At 36.8% G+C, this 16110-nt stretch overlaps 1 non-coding gene across 1 annotated transcript; it reads right to left on the bottom strand.

The window, feature by feature from the left end:
* Positions 1 to 11978: 11978 nt before the first annotated feature.
* LOC123326995 lies at positions 11979 to 12081 on the bottom strand. Its single transcript, XR_006541463.1, has one exon. It is a non-coding gene; the product is annotated as a U6 spliceosomal RNA (small nuclear RNA).
* Between the last annotated feature and the right edge of the window lie 4029 nt (positions 12082 to 16110).

Raw genomic sequence — 16110 nt, 5'->3', positions numbered from 1 at the left:
TCACTTTTGATTTGGTGAGTCACCCAGTTGTGCATGAAAAATTAATCAGAGTGATTCAAAGAAATGTGATTTAATCATGGTTTTGGAAAGAGGTCAAAGATCACCATGAGTGATGAAAATATATGGCAAATTATATAAATGACTAATGGGGCTCAGTTTGGGCTAGTATTGGTTCTGTTTTGTTTAAAAGCTTTGTTATATATGATTAGCAAAATGATTAATGAATTGTTTAAAAGATTTTAAAATGGTGTTATTCTCTTAAAGTCAGGGAAAACTTGCAGAAACCACAAAGAGGCAAAAGGATCAAAGCAGGACTGTAAAGCTCTAAGTGGAGATTATGCTCAAGTGTGTGTGGTGGGGTGGGAGGTCTCTAGAAGTCAGGGTCTGAGCTAGAAAATTATGCAACATCCTGCAGTTCAAATGAGGCAGAAGGTCAACAGTTGTGGCAGCAACAATGATGAAAGAGATCCCTGCTTGTCCCCCCTTCATCTTAACTATGCTAAAATTCTCTTAATGCTGGAAAGACTAGTGTCTTTTCTCATCTCATCAATAAAAAGCATGGGAAACACTGCACCTTGAGAACTGTAGATTCATAGCAATGCCCTTTGAAAGAAAAAGAAATGGACACAAAAGTACCTGATGATGAGCAAGAATGCATTAAGAAATCAGACAACTTTGAGAACCTTAGTTAGTTCTGGGCTCCAGGCTTTTTTGAGGAAATTTAGCAGAAGTGCCCAAGTTAGAAAGTGGTAAGACTAGGAAAAGGAGGACCGGACGAGAAAACTTCTGACTGAGAGTTGGTGCAAATAAGTACATATTAACAGGAAAATATCAAAATTTGAAATGAAGCAAAAGGATAGAGTAAGCAGTGATGATTTAGCATTGCAGAGAAATAACTCCTAAAGCTTCCAATGAACACTTGCTGTTACCTGTAATAACTAGGATGTGACAGCAGTGGCGTCACCCATAGAGTGACCTGGTGGGCTGTCCAAAGTGCAGAATATTCTATTCCTCTCACTCTCTGTGAAATCACACTTTCTGACATTGTGTTCTTTTTTTTTTTTTTTAAGATGTTATTTATTTATTTGAGAGAGAGAGTACAAGCAGGGGGAGTGGCAGGCAGAGGGAGAAGCAGGCTCCCTGATGAGCAGGGAGCCTAACGTGGGACTCAGTCTCAGGACCCCGGGATCATGACCTGAGCCAAAGGCCGATGCTTAACCAACTACGCCACCCAGGAGTCCCTCTCACATTGTTCTTAATCCAAAGGAGCTGAAATGTGTTCTTGGAAGAGTTAGTGATCTCAAGTGGAAGACCCCAAAGGGATTGCTAGTGATGAAGACATTTCCCTCCCCTGAAAGGTCTATGTCATATTGGTCCAGTGGTCACAGTTCTGACCATGGCCTTTGATGACTTGCCTTGATTCAAGGCATCCACAGCAGTTCTGTAAACACAGCCAGTGCCTGTAACTCCCATGGCAGTTCAGTTGTAGTTTCTGTGCTCAATAGCTATGCTTTCCCTGAACAAAATTCAGCAAGAGATAGGGGAGTTTTTGCCTTATATCCCTTGCATGGCCGTCTATATACACACTGTAATGCACAGGCATTCATCTTGGTGGCCTATAATTTCAAATTCTTAATTCAAGGTTTTGCGGGTTTATGCCAGATATCCAATTACTCAGAACATGTGTTGATGGAGACTTAGATGTCGTTGGGTTCCTCTGAAATTCAATATCTTCGGGGCACCTGGGTGGCTCAGTCGTTAAGCGTCTGCCTTCGGCTCAGGTCATGATCCCAGGGTCCTGGGATCGAGCCCCGCATCGCGCTCCCTGCTCGGCGGGAAGCCTGATTCTCCCTCTCCCACTCCGCTGCTTGTGTTCCCTCTCTCGCTGTATCTCTCTCTGTCAAATAAATAAAATCTTAAAAAAAAAAAGAAAAAAAAAAGAAATTCAATATCTTCTTGAGCATAGTTTCACATGAGAATATAATGTCAATTAACCAAATAGTTCATTCATTCATTCAGAGAATCGTTATGCTTATATGTACTAAGCTCTGACAGTATTTCAGGCCTGACATCCATCTTAGGACTCAAAGACAAAAGCAAAAGACTCCAGGTATCCTCACTCTTCGCTGGTGAATCTACTAAATTATGAAGCATTTCACAAGGATTTACCGTTATTTGTCAAAACACTGAAATTTACTGATGACTTACCTATTATATAAAATAAATTCAAGTTTTTCCTTTTAATAGTGTAAACATCACTCCCATGATTCTAATATGCTTTCCTAAATGTGGAAGCAAATTAGTTACTAACATAAGGATAAGAAATAGCTTATAATATTGAATATTCCCTTGGGAGCATATTGCTTAAGTGAACTTGTGGTTAAAACAGAAAACATAAAGTTGAAAAACACTGGTTATTAGGAACAAACCTGTGTATGAATGACACACAACCACAAATGTTATGTTATACAAAGCACTATAGGAACACAGAATACACTGGGCAGTTTCCTTAGAAAGGTGGAATTAGAAGTGGTCCACAATAAAGGAATCAGGATGATGAACCTTACCAGTGCAATAGCCTAGGACAGGGAGCTGGATTGGTGCCATGGATTTGAACAGTGGTTTTGTCTGAATGGAGCACAAAATTTGTGAGCAAAGCACTGGAATGAGCTAAGTTGGGAGGGGTGTCTGAGGGCATTTTAAAATCATGCTAAGCATATTTTGGACTGCATGATATAGTTATTGACAAGCCTGCATACAACTACAGAAAATTTCAAAATACCACTGTTTTCATAAGGCTTCTTTTCAAACTGAAATTATGAGCTCCATCATCTGGGACAAAGCAGCTTCTAGGTTCACTGAGAGTCAGTTCTCAGTCTGAGTCAGGTAAGTCCTGGCCCCTAAACTCTCTCCCCATCAAGGGATAGTTGAGTCTAATCCACCTTGATGCCCACCCCCATGTTCCTCATTCACTGTCCCAAGTATAAACTCTCAAGCCATCAGTCCTCCACCATAACTCAACCCAAACCATTCCAGATGCTCTGCTCCACTCAGAGCCTTTGAGGCCTTCTCCAACTCTCAAATATTTTTCTGTGCTTTGAGGCTTCTACTCCTTAACTAGAGAATTCTCATAGGTTCTTTTTTCTTTTCCTCTGTCTCTCATAAGTTCTTAACCCCTTCTCTGAGTGTATTCGTGTTAACTGAAATAAGGCTTTTACCAAGTACACCTTCTCAAGTTGCACATCTCCCCTATCTTAGAGAAGCCTGGATAATTTGTCATGGGTCAGATTTGCAAGCTACATAAGGGAGAGTTCTGGATTTTTAAACAGTTTATATTTAGCCCAAGTCAGAAGATCAGGGAGGCCAATGGGAACAACCTATTTAGAAAAGCCTATGTAGGCAGAGAGGGTTTAGAAATTAAGAAATCAGATATTCTATAAAAGCAATAAAAGTAAACAGATTTGAATCATAATTGTTAGTCATTAATGCTCTTCTATTCTAGGATCTCATGACTTCAGTATGAAGTTCATACTTAAGAAGGTTTGTTTTGGAGGATAGAGAAACATGAACTATTAATATCAATTCACTGTAAAATCTGTTGTAATTGAAGTATAAATAAATGTTAAATGAACATCCACATACACAAAAAAGGTTTGTCAAACACTAGCTTGCTTCCAAAGAGGTCCAGTTGGAACAATGAGTCCTCATAGTATTGGGTTTTGTGCTGTAGCCATAGTGAATTCCCACCAATTCCCCAATGTGCTAAAATCTGTGTTATTCCTTCCCATTTTCTCATGGAAAATGTCCTTTTCCACCCAATACCTTTACTCACTTGGCTAAATCCTACTCATTTTGTAGATTGCAGCTAAGATGTTACTTGTTCCTGAAAGCTTGAACTTGTTCACCAAGTGAAGATTAGATGCCTCTAATATAAGCTCACATAAAATTTATATTTTCCTTTTTTTTAATACATGCCATGTTATCCTGCCACTGTTTGTTCCATGTTCCTTGATTTCCAACACCTGGAACAATGCTTGGCATCATCAGTGTTCAATAAATATTTGCAGAGTGACTACATTAGTTGAAAAAATAAAAGATGGAATGGAGAAAGGGGTAAAATTAGTAAATTGATGGATATATAGATATTTTTTGCTAGTTTCTGAATGTGAGTCATACCAGAGAAAGTTATTGTGTATGAAAAGAATGAAATCAAATGAACTCAGTAACTGATCAAGAGAAACATACAAAAGTCATACTGAAGTTATTCTTATGTCACTCATTCATCAAATATTTATTAAATGTTATGTCAAAAATATATATACTGTTATATCAAAAGTAACCCCTTTTTAAAACTGATTTGAGCACTTATTGGATGCTTACTATTTATGATTTATGTCATAAAGTATCCTTGCTACTTTGCTCCAATAATTTGTTGTTTTTCATGTGTTTTAGAAGTGAATCATGAGCTAAACCATTAAAAAAAAAACCTGTCCGTTATATATATAGCACATATGCTAAAGGCTTGATAATATTTTTTTCTCTTTTCTTTCAAAGGAATTTTAAAGCAAGGGAATAATTGTCAAACTAGACCCAATGTGCACTTTTCATGAAAAATTAACCTGTGTATGCATATTCAAAATAAGTGATTGCAAATGAATAGGGAAATTAGCTCTGTTCTGTGTGTGGAGATCTCATTAGTAGTATGGTGATCAACATCCAGATCAGCTACCTCCCTGAGATTGAAGGAGAGCTCTGTTGGTATACAGGATGTTATGTAAGCTCCACCATATGCTAAGAATTACTTCAAGAGTTGAAATCTTGTTTCACTTAAGCAATTAAAAAAAAATCAAGGGAAAACTAGGCACATGCAAAGAGCAATGCTTATTTCAAATTAGAGATGAGCTTCTGGATATCTAGTCAAAGAGAGTAAATTGTCTTGAAGATGGAGGAAGGTGTGTAGATGGAAAAAGGATCTCTGAATATACCAGCCTCCATTCCTTATAAATCCCATGCCTTTTGGGCACCAGTGCCACCATTCTCCCTGAGTTTGGAGTTTGTTCACTACCTGTCCACAATGACTTATTGATAATGCTTGCTATACTTACCAAGGTGTGGAAGCAAGCAGTTTTTCATCCAACAAAACATGTAAATATCTTCCAGGAATTTATGTAGTGTCTTTATCAGTACAGGGACAAAAGAACAAAAGTGGAGAGAAAGGATGCTTATAAAGGTATTAATATGGGTATATACATATATATACTATATATATATATATATATATATATAGGCTAAGCTAGATTTGGATTATCACTGATTAAAACTTAGATGAGATTCTCTATTCCAACTACAACCAACTCCCAGCTTTTGTTTCTAGGCTATATTCTAGTAAGTCCCCTCTTATAATACGTTGGGTTGTAGATATTAAACCTTGACTTGTCTTTGGCTTATTTCATGAGAAACAGTTTATGTTACTGCCACTAGGGACCATGCTTATTTTTAGTTTCTAGAGTAACATGTAGCAAACCAAATCTCATATGAATGAAAAAAAAAAATCAGTGATGTCTGACAGTACAATGAAATCAGGTTCTAGAATGTTTATAGTCTTTGTCAAAAGAGTGGAACTAAAATGAAACTAAAATACTCTGTGCAATATTTCACAATCCCTCCCATCACCATAACAACAGATAACTCCAGCAGCTGGGACCTTGGTAGCCTATCGAGAAACTCAGCCTTCCTTTGTGAACTTTACCTTCGATTTGTAGATGTTTACCTTTGGAGGTCTCATATTCTTTCTCTTCAGAGGTTTTGGCAACTTAGATCAGTATGCACCAACTTAGGATCTGGGAAAATGTTCCAAAGGGAACTAGATACAACCAACATTTTGACATTATACATATTACTGTCCTTGCTTCTATACAGACTCAATAGACCCAAACAAGAAATTAAATAAATTAATCTTTTATACTATCTGAATAAACTGAAAGGTAGTGGAGAGTGAGTTGTGTTACTATCTAGGGAAAAAGCAATCCAGTCAAGAGAGATCAAGGATGCATGAATCTTAAGACGAGAGCACAAGGAATGTTTGACAAACAACACAGTGGTGTGTCTGGCAGGAGAAGAGAGAGCAAAAGGAAGAGTGGGAGTGGAAGCTAGAACACACAGGGACACATATGTCTTTGTGAGGCTTTTGGCAGCTGTTCTGCATGACATGAGAAACCATTAAAACGTTTTTAATTGGGGTAAAATGCACATAACTTAAAATTAACCATTTTAAAAAATAATTTTTAGGTATAATGAACATATAGTGTTATATTAGTTTCTGGTATACAATACAATGGCTCAACATTTCTCTATATTACTCAGTGCTCATCACAATAAGCATACTCTTAATCCCTTTTATCTATTTTAAAATGAACAATTCATTTAATACATTACAGTGTTGTGCAACCACCACCTCAATGCAGGTCCAAAACATTTTCATCAGTCCAAACTAAGACCCTGAATACATTATAGAATTACTCCCCATGCCTTCCTACCCTCAGCCCCTGGTAACCATCAATCCACTTTCTGTCCTATGGATTTACCTATTCTAGATAGTTCATATACATAAAGTCTTTCTGTGACATTTTGTGACTTACTTTTCACTTAGCATACTGTTTTTGAGGTCCATCCATATTGTAGCAGGTATCAGCACTTCATTTCTTTTTATGGCTGAAAAATATTACATATGAATATACAACGATTAGTTTATCCATTCATGTGTTGATGGACATTTGGGTTGTTTCCATGAACATTCATTTACAATTTTTGTTTGAACACCTGTTTTCAATTATTGTGGTTATATACCTAGGAGCAGAATTGCCTAGTTCCATGTAATTGTGCATTTAACTTTGTAAGGAACCAAAACTTGTTTTCAGTGAAGGGTTTTTGGTCAGAGAAAGCACCTGATATAATTTATGATTTAAAAGATTATTTTTAGTGCTATGAGGAGAATAGTTTTCAGAGGATCAAGGCAGAAGTAATGAAACAATTCAGAATTTAACTTCAGTCATCTTCCTTGAAGCAGCATATAAGCAATGGAGAATAGAGAGAAGTGTTCCAATTTAGGGTATTAAGGAAGAGCCATCAAGATTTGTTGATGGTTTAGACATGAGGGAAAGAAAGGTTGCAAGGATGATTGTAAAATATCTGGCTTAAGGAATTAGAAGATAGAATTGACCAATATTTTATAAAAGGGAGCTTGTGAAGTACTAGGTTTCGGGGATATAAACAAAGGCTCATCGTTGTATATCTTAAATTAGCAATATCTCCTCAACATCTGTATCAGATACCTATAAATATGTAACAAACTGCTAACCACAAAACTTTGTGGTTTATTTAGTTATGAATCTTTGTGTTAGCAACTGGGTCTGAGTTCAGTTAAGTGGTTCACAGGCCTCATTTGGGGTCACTTGTAGCTGCAATAGGCTAGTGGATTAATTGGGGCTGGTTGACCTAGGGTACCTCAGATGGGATGGATCATTCTCCTCCACATGGTCTTGTCCTCCAACAGACTATCCCAGGCTTTTTTTTTTAAAGATTTTATTTATTTACTTTGGGAGAGACAGAAAGAGTGAGTGAGAGCACAAGCAGGGGGGAAGGGCAGAGGGAAAGGGTAAAGCAGGCTCCCCGCGGAGCAGGGAGCCCGATGTGGGGCTGGATCCCAGGACCCTGGGATCATGACCTGAGCCAAAGGCAGACGCTTAACAGACTGAGCCACCCAGGCGCTCTGATCCCAGGGATTTTTATGTGGAAATTTCAGGGCAAGAAAAGAGAGAATGGAAACTGCAAGTTCCTTTGAGTTCTTGGCTCACATCGTATATAATGTCACTTTACTGCATGCGACTGGTCAATGAAGTCACAGGTTCAACCAAGATTCAGTGGGGCGGAGAAGAGTCAACCTCTTGATGGGACCATCAGCATCACATTGCAAAGAAGTATATAAAGCAAGGGTAGAATCAGTGGCTTTTTAAAAATAGTCTAATCTATCACACCGTTAAAGTTGAGATATTGAAAACATAATCAGTCACAAGTTCCTGAAGTTCAGGAGGGAAGACTGGGCTGACAAGTGAATGGAGATTGATGAAGAGATTCTTTCCAAATGCTGATCCCTGATGTCTGAAAATTTAAAAAACAATGAAATAAAGAGGAAACAGAAAAGTGAAACAGAAGGATCTATCAGTAAGGTAAGAGGAGACCGCCTAAAAGTTGTGTTCAGGAAGTTAACTTTGGCATTGAAATACACCAAAGGTGACTGGGCATGTGTTGTTTATGCAGTACATAGTAGCTTTTCTGACAGCTAAGTATCTTTGAAGTTACCTGACCAACATAGTGACTGTTTTCTCTCTGGCCCTAGGCTGAGAGAGGGGCAGGAGTTCATGTGACTACCAAAATTCTTCCTGTACCAAGCTCATTAAAAGATCTGAACTTCCATTAATATCCAGGGAAAGTAGGCCAGAAATTGTCTGCAATACTAATGGGAGCTATGAATTTGAATGTTCATTGAAGTAATAAGGCCATGGGTTTTAAACAGCGGTAAAACTCAGTAAGGGCAATTGAAAGACATTCACCTTATAACTATGTTGAAAAGCATAATATTTATTAAACATCTTCCTATTCATAAAGTTGTTCTAGGTCCTCACAATTACACAAGATTGAATGAAGCACTTGATCATGTTTTTCAATGAGTTGCCATTTAAATAAGACTTCATAGATAAGATAATAAATTGTATAAATTGCTAATGAGAAGAGTGATCATATTCATACAGAGACATATCTATGCAAATTGTGGAAAGATATGCTTAGTAATAGAGTACAGAAGAGAAGGCATAGTAAAAAAAAAAAAAAGAGTAAGCACTGGGGGGCCAGAGCAAAATCCTTACCAATTAGTAGTGTCTATAAAATCTCTTAGTCTAATAAAAACATCAGCTGCTATTTATGGTTTTTACAATGTTTGGAGCACCATTCTAAGTACATCCATATCAATTTACTTAGTACTTAGTACTCACAACAATCAATAAGACATTCTTTTGTGCCTCTACCATATGCGATTGGCCCACTTGTATTCAGTGCACTTGGCCAGCACCCACCTCCCACAAATGCCGGCTTTGGTGGCTCTCTGCTTTCCTGCCTCCCAGGTTTCCTCTGAAGCCTTAGAGCCACTCAGCCCTCATGCAGACACAGAGCAGTCCTCAACCAATGGGGGACAGGGGTCAGTGGATAAATACCTCAGCCTTCCTCCCTTTGGAGGGATCATTTTGAGATGCATTCTATGGAGTCCCCTGCACAATTCCCAGAACAATTGAGTTTTTGTTGTCCTCCAGGGAAACTAGCTTAGAGATGCATCTTTCATTACCTTTTCTTCTCTTACTATTTCATTGCTCACTGCTTTCTGTGATTACCTTCCATATTAACTGTATCCAAATCCATGTCTCAGGCACTGTTTGTGGAGAACCCAGACTAACCCAAACAAATTGTTCTGCACTTTAACAGATATAAAAAGGAGCTTATAAACATTTAAGAACTTGATCAAAATCATCTACAGAAATTATTAGAATCCAGATTGGCCCCTAATCTTCCAGCATTAAACAATACTAAATGTCTCAGAATCAAGGGTTTCATGATTTAATTTTTACAGACAAATAAAATATTTATAGACCCCACTGTGAGATTCTATGATTCCAAATTATAATTTCTTATGCATAAAAAAAGGAAAATATATTTCCTTGATAAGAAATTAAGACCTAGAACACTAAATATTCTGGGACAGAAAAGCTCTTATTTCCCTACTCTTCTCAAAATAAGTTATCAAGGGCGCCTGGGTGGCTCAGTTGGTTAAGCGACTGCCTTCGGCTCGGGTCATGATCCTGGAGTCCCGGGATCGGGTCCCGCATCGGGCTCCCTGCTCGGCGCGGAGTCTGCTTCTCCCTCTGACCCTCCTCCCTCTCATGCTCTCTGTCTCTCATTCTCTCTGTCTCAAATAAATAAATAAAATCTTTAAAAAAAAATAAGTTATCAAAGGAATATTCTCATATTAATCTGAATGTTTTACTGCAATAGATAATGCATTGAAAGACCCTGATTTTAGGATTTGTAAAAGGTTTTCTTTGTAATCTCCAACTCTTGGTTAAGATCCTTCCTCCTGGATTTACAGGGACTTAGATGACAATTATAGCCTGCACTTATATGCAATTTCATTGTTTAAAGTGCTTGCACACATGTTATTTCCCTTCACTGTTACAACAACATTATGAGGTACATGAAATCATTTTACAGATGAGGAAACTTAATGGCAGTGATTGAATCTTGCCCACACTAATGTACTTGGCATATAGCAGAACCAGGTAATGAATCCACATCTTCTTATAACCCAAGGCAGGGCTTTGTCTCCTGTAGCATTGACTATTATGTCTCCTATTAGCATTGATCCTGAAAACTTTGATTATGGCCAATGCTGAGGAAAACAGTAAGGAATAAACTCTCTGGGTGGGCCATATGGAAAGGAGATGGTTTAAGTGAGTTTATAAATAGCTACTTCCTATGAATTGGAGTCTTTTATTCTCTGCATTTCCAAAGTCCATGTAGATGCATGGAGAAATTGGGTTCTAATAGAAGTTACAGAAAAGAAACATAGTTGTTGCATTACCAAGTACTCACGTTTTAGACCCTGACAGGAATAGGCAATTATTCAACTCGACTGGAAACGCCTACCCCTTGTAGTTCTTTAGTCTTGCCTCACCCTCAGTTTGTTAATCTTTAAAGTGATACTGATAATGTTGTTTCAAATAAGTATAAATATGAACTTAACTTGAAACCATAAAACAGAGTCAAATCATAAATGGCTGTGGTCACCTTTTGCTAATTTCTAGCTTCTGGTTCTCAACATACATGAAATGGAGAAAACAAGAATCTGTGTATGATTACTTCACATTGGTCCTTTCTTAAAAGCCAGTGAAATCATTTTTAAATTAGTTTTTTTCAGTCTTTTATATCTGCATGACATTTTCATGTGATATTAACAAGTCAACAATACCTACTCTGATCTATAATACCCCAAGTTCTGTTCTAATCTGTTGACACCATGTCTTCTTTTTTTTTTTTTTTTTTTCTACAAGTTATTGATACCTTTTAAAACATTTATTTAGGTAAAATACACAAAACATAATATTGTCATCTCAACTATTTATAAATTTATCGTTCAGTGCAGTTAAATACATTCACATTATTGTGTAACCATCACCACAGTCCATCCCCATAAACCCTTTCATTCTGCAAAATCAATACTTTATACCTATTAGACAATAGCTCCTTTATACCTATTAGACAATAGCTCTTCTTCTCCCCTCTCATCAGTCCCTGACAAGCACCACTCTACTTTCTGTCTCTGAATTTGACTACTCCAAATACCTCATATAAGTGAAATCATGCAGTATTTATCTTTTTGTGACTGACTTATTTCACTTAGCATTATGTCCTCTAGGTTCATCCCACATTGAAGCATGTATCAAAGTTTCCTCCCTTTCTTTTAGAGCTAAATCATATTCTACTGTATGTATAAACCACATTTTGTGTATCCATTTATCCATTGATGATCCTTGGATTGCTTCAACCTCATGGCTATTGTCACTGCTCTGAACTTGGTTGTATAAATATCTCTTCTAGATCCTCCTTTCAGGTTTTTGGATATAGAAGTAGAATTGCTGGATCATTTAGTAGATCTATTTTAATTTTTTGAGAAAACTCCATGCTATTTTCCAGAAAAGAGGTTGCACCTTTTTTCATTCCTACTGACAGTACACAGGAGGCATGAGGTGCCTGCTCATTATAGTTTTGATTTGCAATTACCTAATAATTACTAATGTTAAGTATCTTCACAGGCTTGTTGGCCATTTGTATATCATTTTTGGAGAAATCTCTATACATCTCTTTTGCCCATTTTTAAAAATATGAAACATTTCATGTGTTTGCATGTTGTCTTTGCACCAGAGCATGTTAATCTCTGTATCTTTCTAATTTTAGTATATGTGCTGCCAAAGCAAGCGCCTAAGTTGTTGATTCTTAATTTGAAATTTTAGTGTTTCATTAACACATTTTCCTCTTCCCAACAAACCACCATCCCTCTCTATGCACCTACACTCAACAATTTTTTCCATAAAAAATATAAAAGAAGATTTGCATATATTCTTAAACTTATTTCTTTTTATGTGCAAGTTATTACCTCTTTCCGTTGATTGATTACTGATAGTCTTTGAGTTTTGTTTTGCTTTGTTTTGTACTTTTCCATGTCCCTAGGTTTAGGGAAGTAGAAAATTTAAAGGTCTGACTTAATGATGCCACGTTAAACAGCCTGATCAAGGTAGAGATGAAAAGGAGTAATATTTCAACCTTGCATCTAAAGGGGATATTAATCTTGCTCTTTTTTAAAATTTTTAATCAGAAGTTCCTAATTTTCTCACCATTGATGTAAAGATCATTTATGCTTGCAGCACAACCAACATAAATCACTAACACAAAAAAGAATAGTAAGCAATCTTTAATCAATATCATTTCCTTCTATGAGACACAGTGGAAATGAAAGAATACAATTTGTCACTGATCAAGAGTCTTGCAAACATTTAGCCAGGGCCCCATATCTTCCCAGTACTTTGCTCTAGCCATGCTGGCCTTCTTTATGTTTTTTTTTTTTTTTTTTTTTTTTTTTTTTTTTTTTTTTTTTTTTTTTAAGATTTTATTTATTTATTTGAGAGAGAGAATGAGAGAGAGAGAGCACATGAGAGGGGGGAGGGTCAGAGAGAGAGGCAGACTCCCTGCTGAGCAGGGAGCCCGATGCGGGACTCGATCCCGGGACTCCAGGATCATGACCTGAGCCGAAGGCAGTCGCTTAACCAACTGAGCCACCCAGGCGCCCCGCCTTCTTTATGTTTTTAAGACAAATCGAAGTCATTTCCTTCCCATGAACTATGCACATCTTGTTTCTTTTTTTCATTTCATCATTTCATTGAGGTTTTAGCTTAATGCCATCTCCTTGGAGAGGCCTCCTGACACCTAACCCAATGGTGCTGCTTCCTGGACAGTCACTTTCTATTGTTGCCTCCACTTTTTATTCACAGCACAAATGATTTTCTGGAATTATCTTATTAATTATTTATTGGTGTGCTGTTTATTTTCAGCCACCCTCCCTCATTATGATATATGTTCTATAATTGCAGAGGTCTGTGTCCTTGGTTCACTTCTAGATCCTCAGGGCCTGACACAGTGCCTGATTAATAGCATATGTTTAATAAATATGTGTTGAATGAATACCTGGTTACAATGTCAATTAGGGGTCATAAACTTTTTATGTAAAAGGCCAGATATTTTAGGCATTGTAGAGCGTATGGTCTCTGTTACAACTGCTCAAATCTGCTACTATAAATCAAAAGCAGCCATTAAATAATACAAAAAAAAAAAAAGAATAAGCTTGACTGTGTTGCAGTAAAATTTTATTCACAGAAACAAGGCATGGGCTAGATTTGGCCTATGGATCATAGTGTACAGACTGCTGAACTAGATCACCTCTTGTCAATTTTGGTGTCAGGGCACACTTGGATGTTAATTAATTCATTTTCGCTAATTTTGGCTACTATTTGAAAAAAAAAATGTTAATAATAATAAAAAACAAAGATAAAACTGGATTTACTTCAAAACTATAGGTAATAATTAAATAAAAATTAAGAGAATATTCCTGATTTTCTGTGGAATAGTATGATTCTTGTTCAATCAGCAGCTTCAGTGGGAAAGGGCAATTGATGTTAAAGATAACGTGTTGGTAGGAGGGAATATTTGAAATCCTTTAGTGTTAGCAGTGGTTCTCATATTTGAGTGTGCTTCCAAATCATCAGCGATTGCCCGACTACACCACAGAGTGACCAGTAACTCTGGGGTGGTGCCTGAGAATTTGTGTTTCTATCTAGTTCCAGGTGATGCTGATGCTGGTGGGGTAGAGGTCAGAAAGCGGAGAGGAGATGCATGTGAAGATGTGAGTGAGGTGATACAGGTGAGCAATGGTCTGTATGATGGTAGAGGCTGTGGAAATGATATGCAGGGCACAAATGAGAGGGAATTATCCAGGAGAGTAGCATACATAGGAGTTAATTTATGGAAAAGCTGAATTTATGGGAAAAAGATGAAATGGCCCTTGGGGGATGTATTGAACAAGAAGAGCATAAAGCCTCAGAAATAAACTGTCAGGCTAACTACATTTTCTTCTTTAACTGAAATACTAGACTCTAGTCATATAGCTGCATTTGATTAAGCATGACATTTGAGGATATATTTCCTGATATTATATTGGATAAATTGAGCCACTCACTTTGACAATATATGGCATTAATACCTGGTTTTATGAATGTAGGCAAAGGATATTGACACAAGGGCAGAACAATGTGATGGAGGATGACTAATAGTGGCAGTGTCTTCCCCCAGCTACATCCCATTGACAGATATGTCAGGATGGATAAATTGATGTTTTGACATAAAACTAGAGGAAATGTGTTAAATGAGAGAATGCTGGTGACATGATGGAGTAAAAAGTTAAATCTCATCTGATCAGGATATTTTTAAATAAACAAATCTAGCTCTTTTCCTAGAAGGAAGAGAGAAACAAAGAACAGATGGAGCTGAAAGATATCAATACTAAGATGAGATACACAAATTTAAGTGTTTATGTGATCTTATTAAGTATAAATGGACCAAACTTTCCAATTAAAGGAAGAGAGCTTCAGACTGGCTTAAAAAAAAACTAAAATTAAAAGTTAAAGTCAAGACTGAACTATATGCTGTCTACATGATAACTTGAAAACAAGAGAATAGAAAAAAATATGGCATACACACTATAACAAGAAGAAAAAATACTAAGCAAAGTATACTTTAAGACAAGTTTTATTACCCAAAATAAGGTGGAACATTCTATCATGATAAAAAGGGAAGTTTATCAGGAAGATATACTGATGCTAAAGCCTCAGTATGCAAACAGCAAAAACTATCAGAATCAAAGGGAGAAATAGAAAAATCTACAATTAAACTTATTAATTTTCATTCCTCTCCTTCAGTCATTGGCAGGACAACTAAAAAAACAATTCAGTACAAATATAGTGGACTCAACAATCAGCTTGAATTAATTGACATTTAAAGAATCTTCTGAAAGATCAAAAGCTATAAACTTTTGCAGGAAAAGCAACAAATCCCTGAGTGGCTCTCCACATTTTTTATTTTCCAGGCATATCAGACATGGCTGTAGGGTTATATATCTTCTTTGGGACCTGTGCACCTTCTGTAGCCCACTTCTTACTGAGAGCTGTTTTAAGACTTGCCAAAATAATAACAGGATTTTCAGATGAGGTTAATGTTCTTTGGCAACTTAATTTCTTCAAAACCTTATTAATTTTCTTATTTTTTACTTCTAGTCAGTTTTATGTATGAGTAACCACACCAAAATTTATTTTTGAAAGAGATCTCGGATGGTCTTCATTTACTTGCTTTCCAGTTTCCTTATACAGCTCAACTTAATAGCAGCTACCTGAGGAGATGAGGCCTGAATATAGCACACCTCAAATCTGATCACTTTATTGAAGTAAAAAGTCTCATAATGTCTTTGTCAAAACAAAACAACAACAAAAACAACAACAAAAAACAGCTTCTAAATGTTCAATTTCTAGTTCACTCCTGAACAATGTAATTGTGGACGGAAGTTCCATATCTGAAATAATTATATTTTCTAACTATTGACAAAGGAGATAAGTTCTACTTAACAAGCACTTCATTTATCTGTTGCTATTAAATTATTTGCAAATAACAATTTCATTTAGTTACATAATTTTATGGCTTAGGAATGTGGGAAGGGCTCAGATGAGCAATTTTTCTGCTCCATGTGGTTTTAACAGTCATTCAGTGCTGTTTAACTGGCAGGTGGGTTTGTCTGGAGCATCCAAGATGGCTTCACTTATATGGCTGTTGTCTGCAAGGCTGATCTTAACTAGAACCTCTCCCTATCAATGGAATCATAGGGTTCCTTTGTATTATCTCTCTATCAGA

The sequence above is a fragment of the Neomonachus schauinslandi genome, chromosome 1, assembly GCF_002201575.2.
Source record: "Neomonachus schauinslandi chromosome 1, ASM220157v2, whole genome shotgun sequence".
Classification (NCBI taxonomy): Eukaryota; Metazoa; Chordata; class Mammalia; order Carnivora; family Phocidae; genus Neomonachus; species Neomonachus schauinslandi.
The sequence above is the reverse complement of the archived record's forward strand: the minus strand, read 5'-3'. Positions and strand labels throughout refer to the sequence as shown.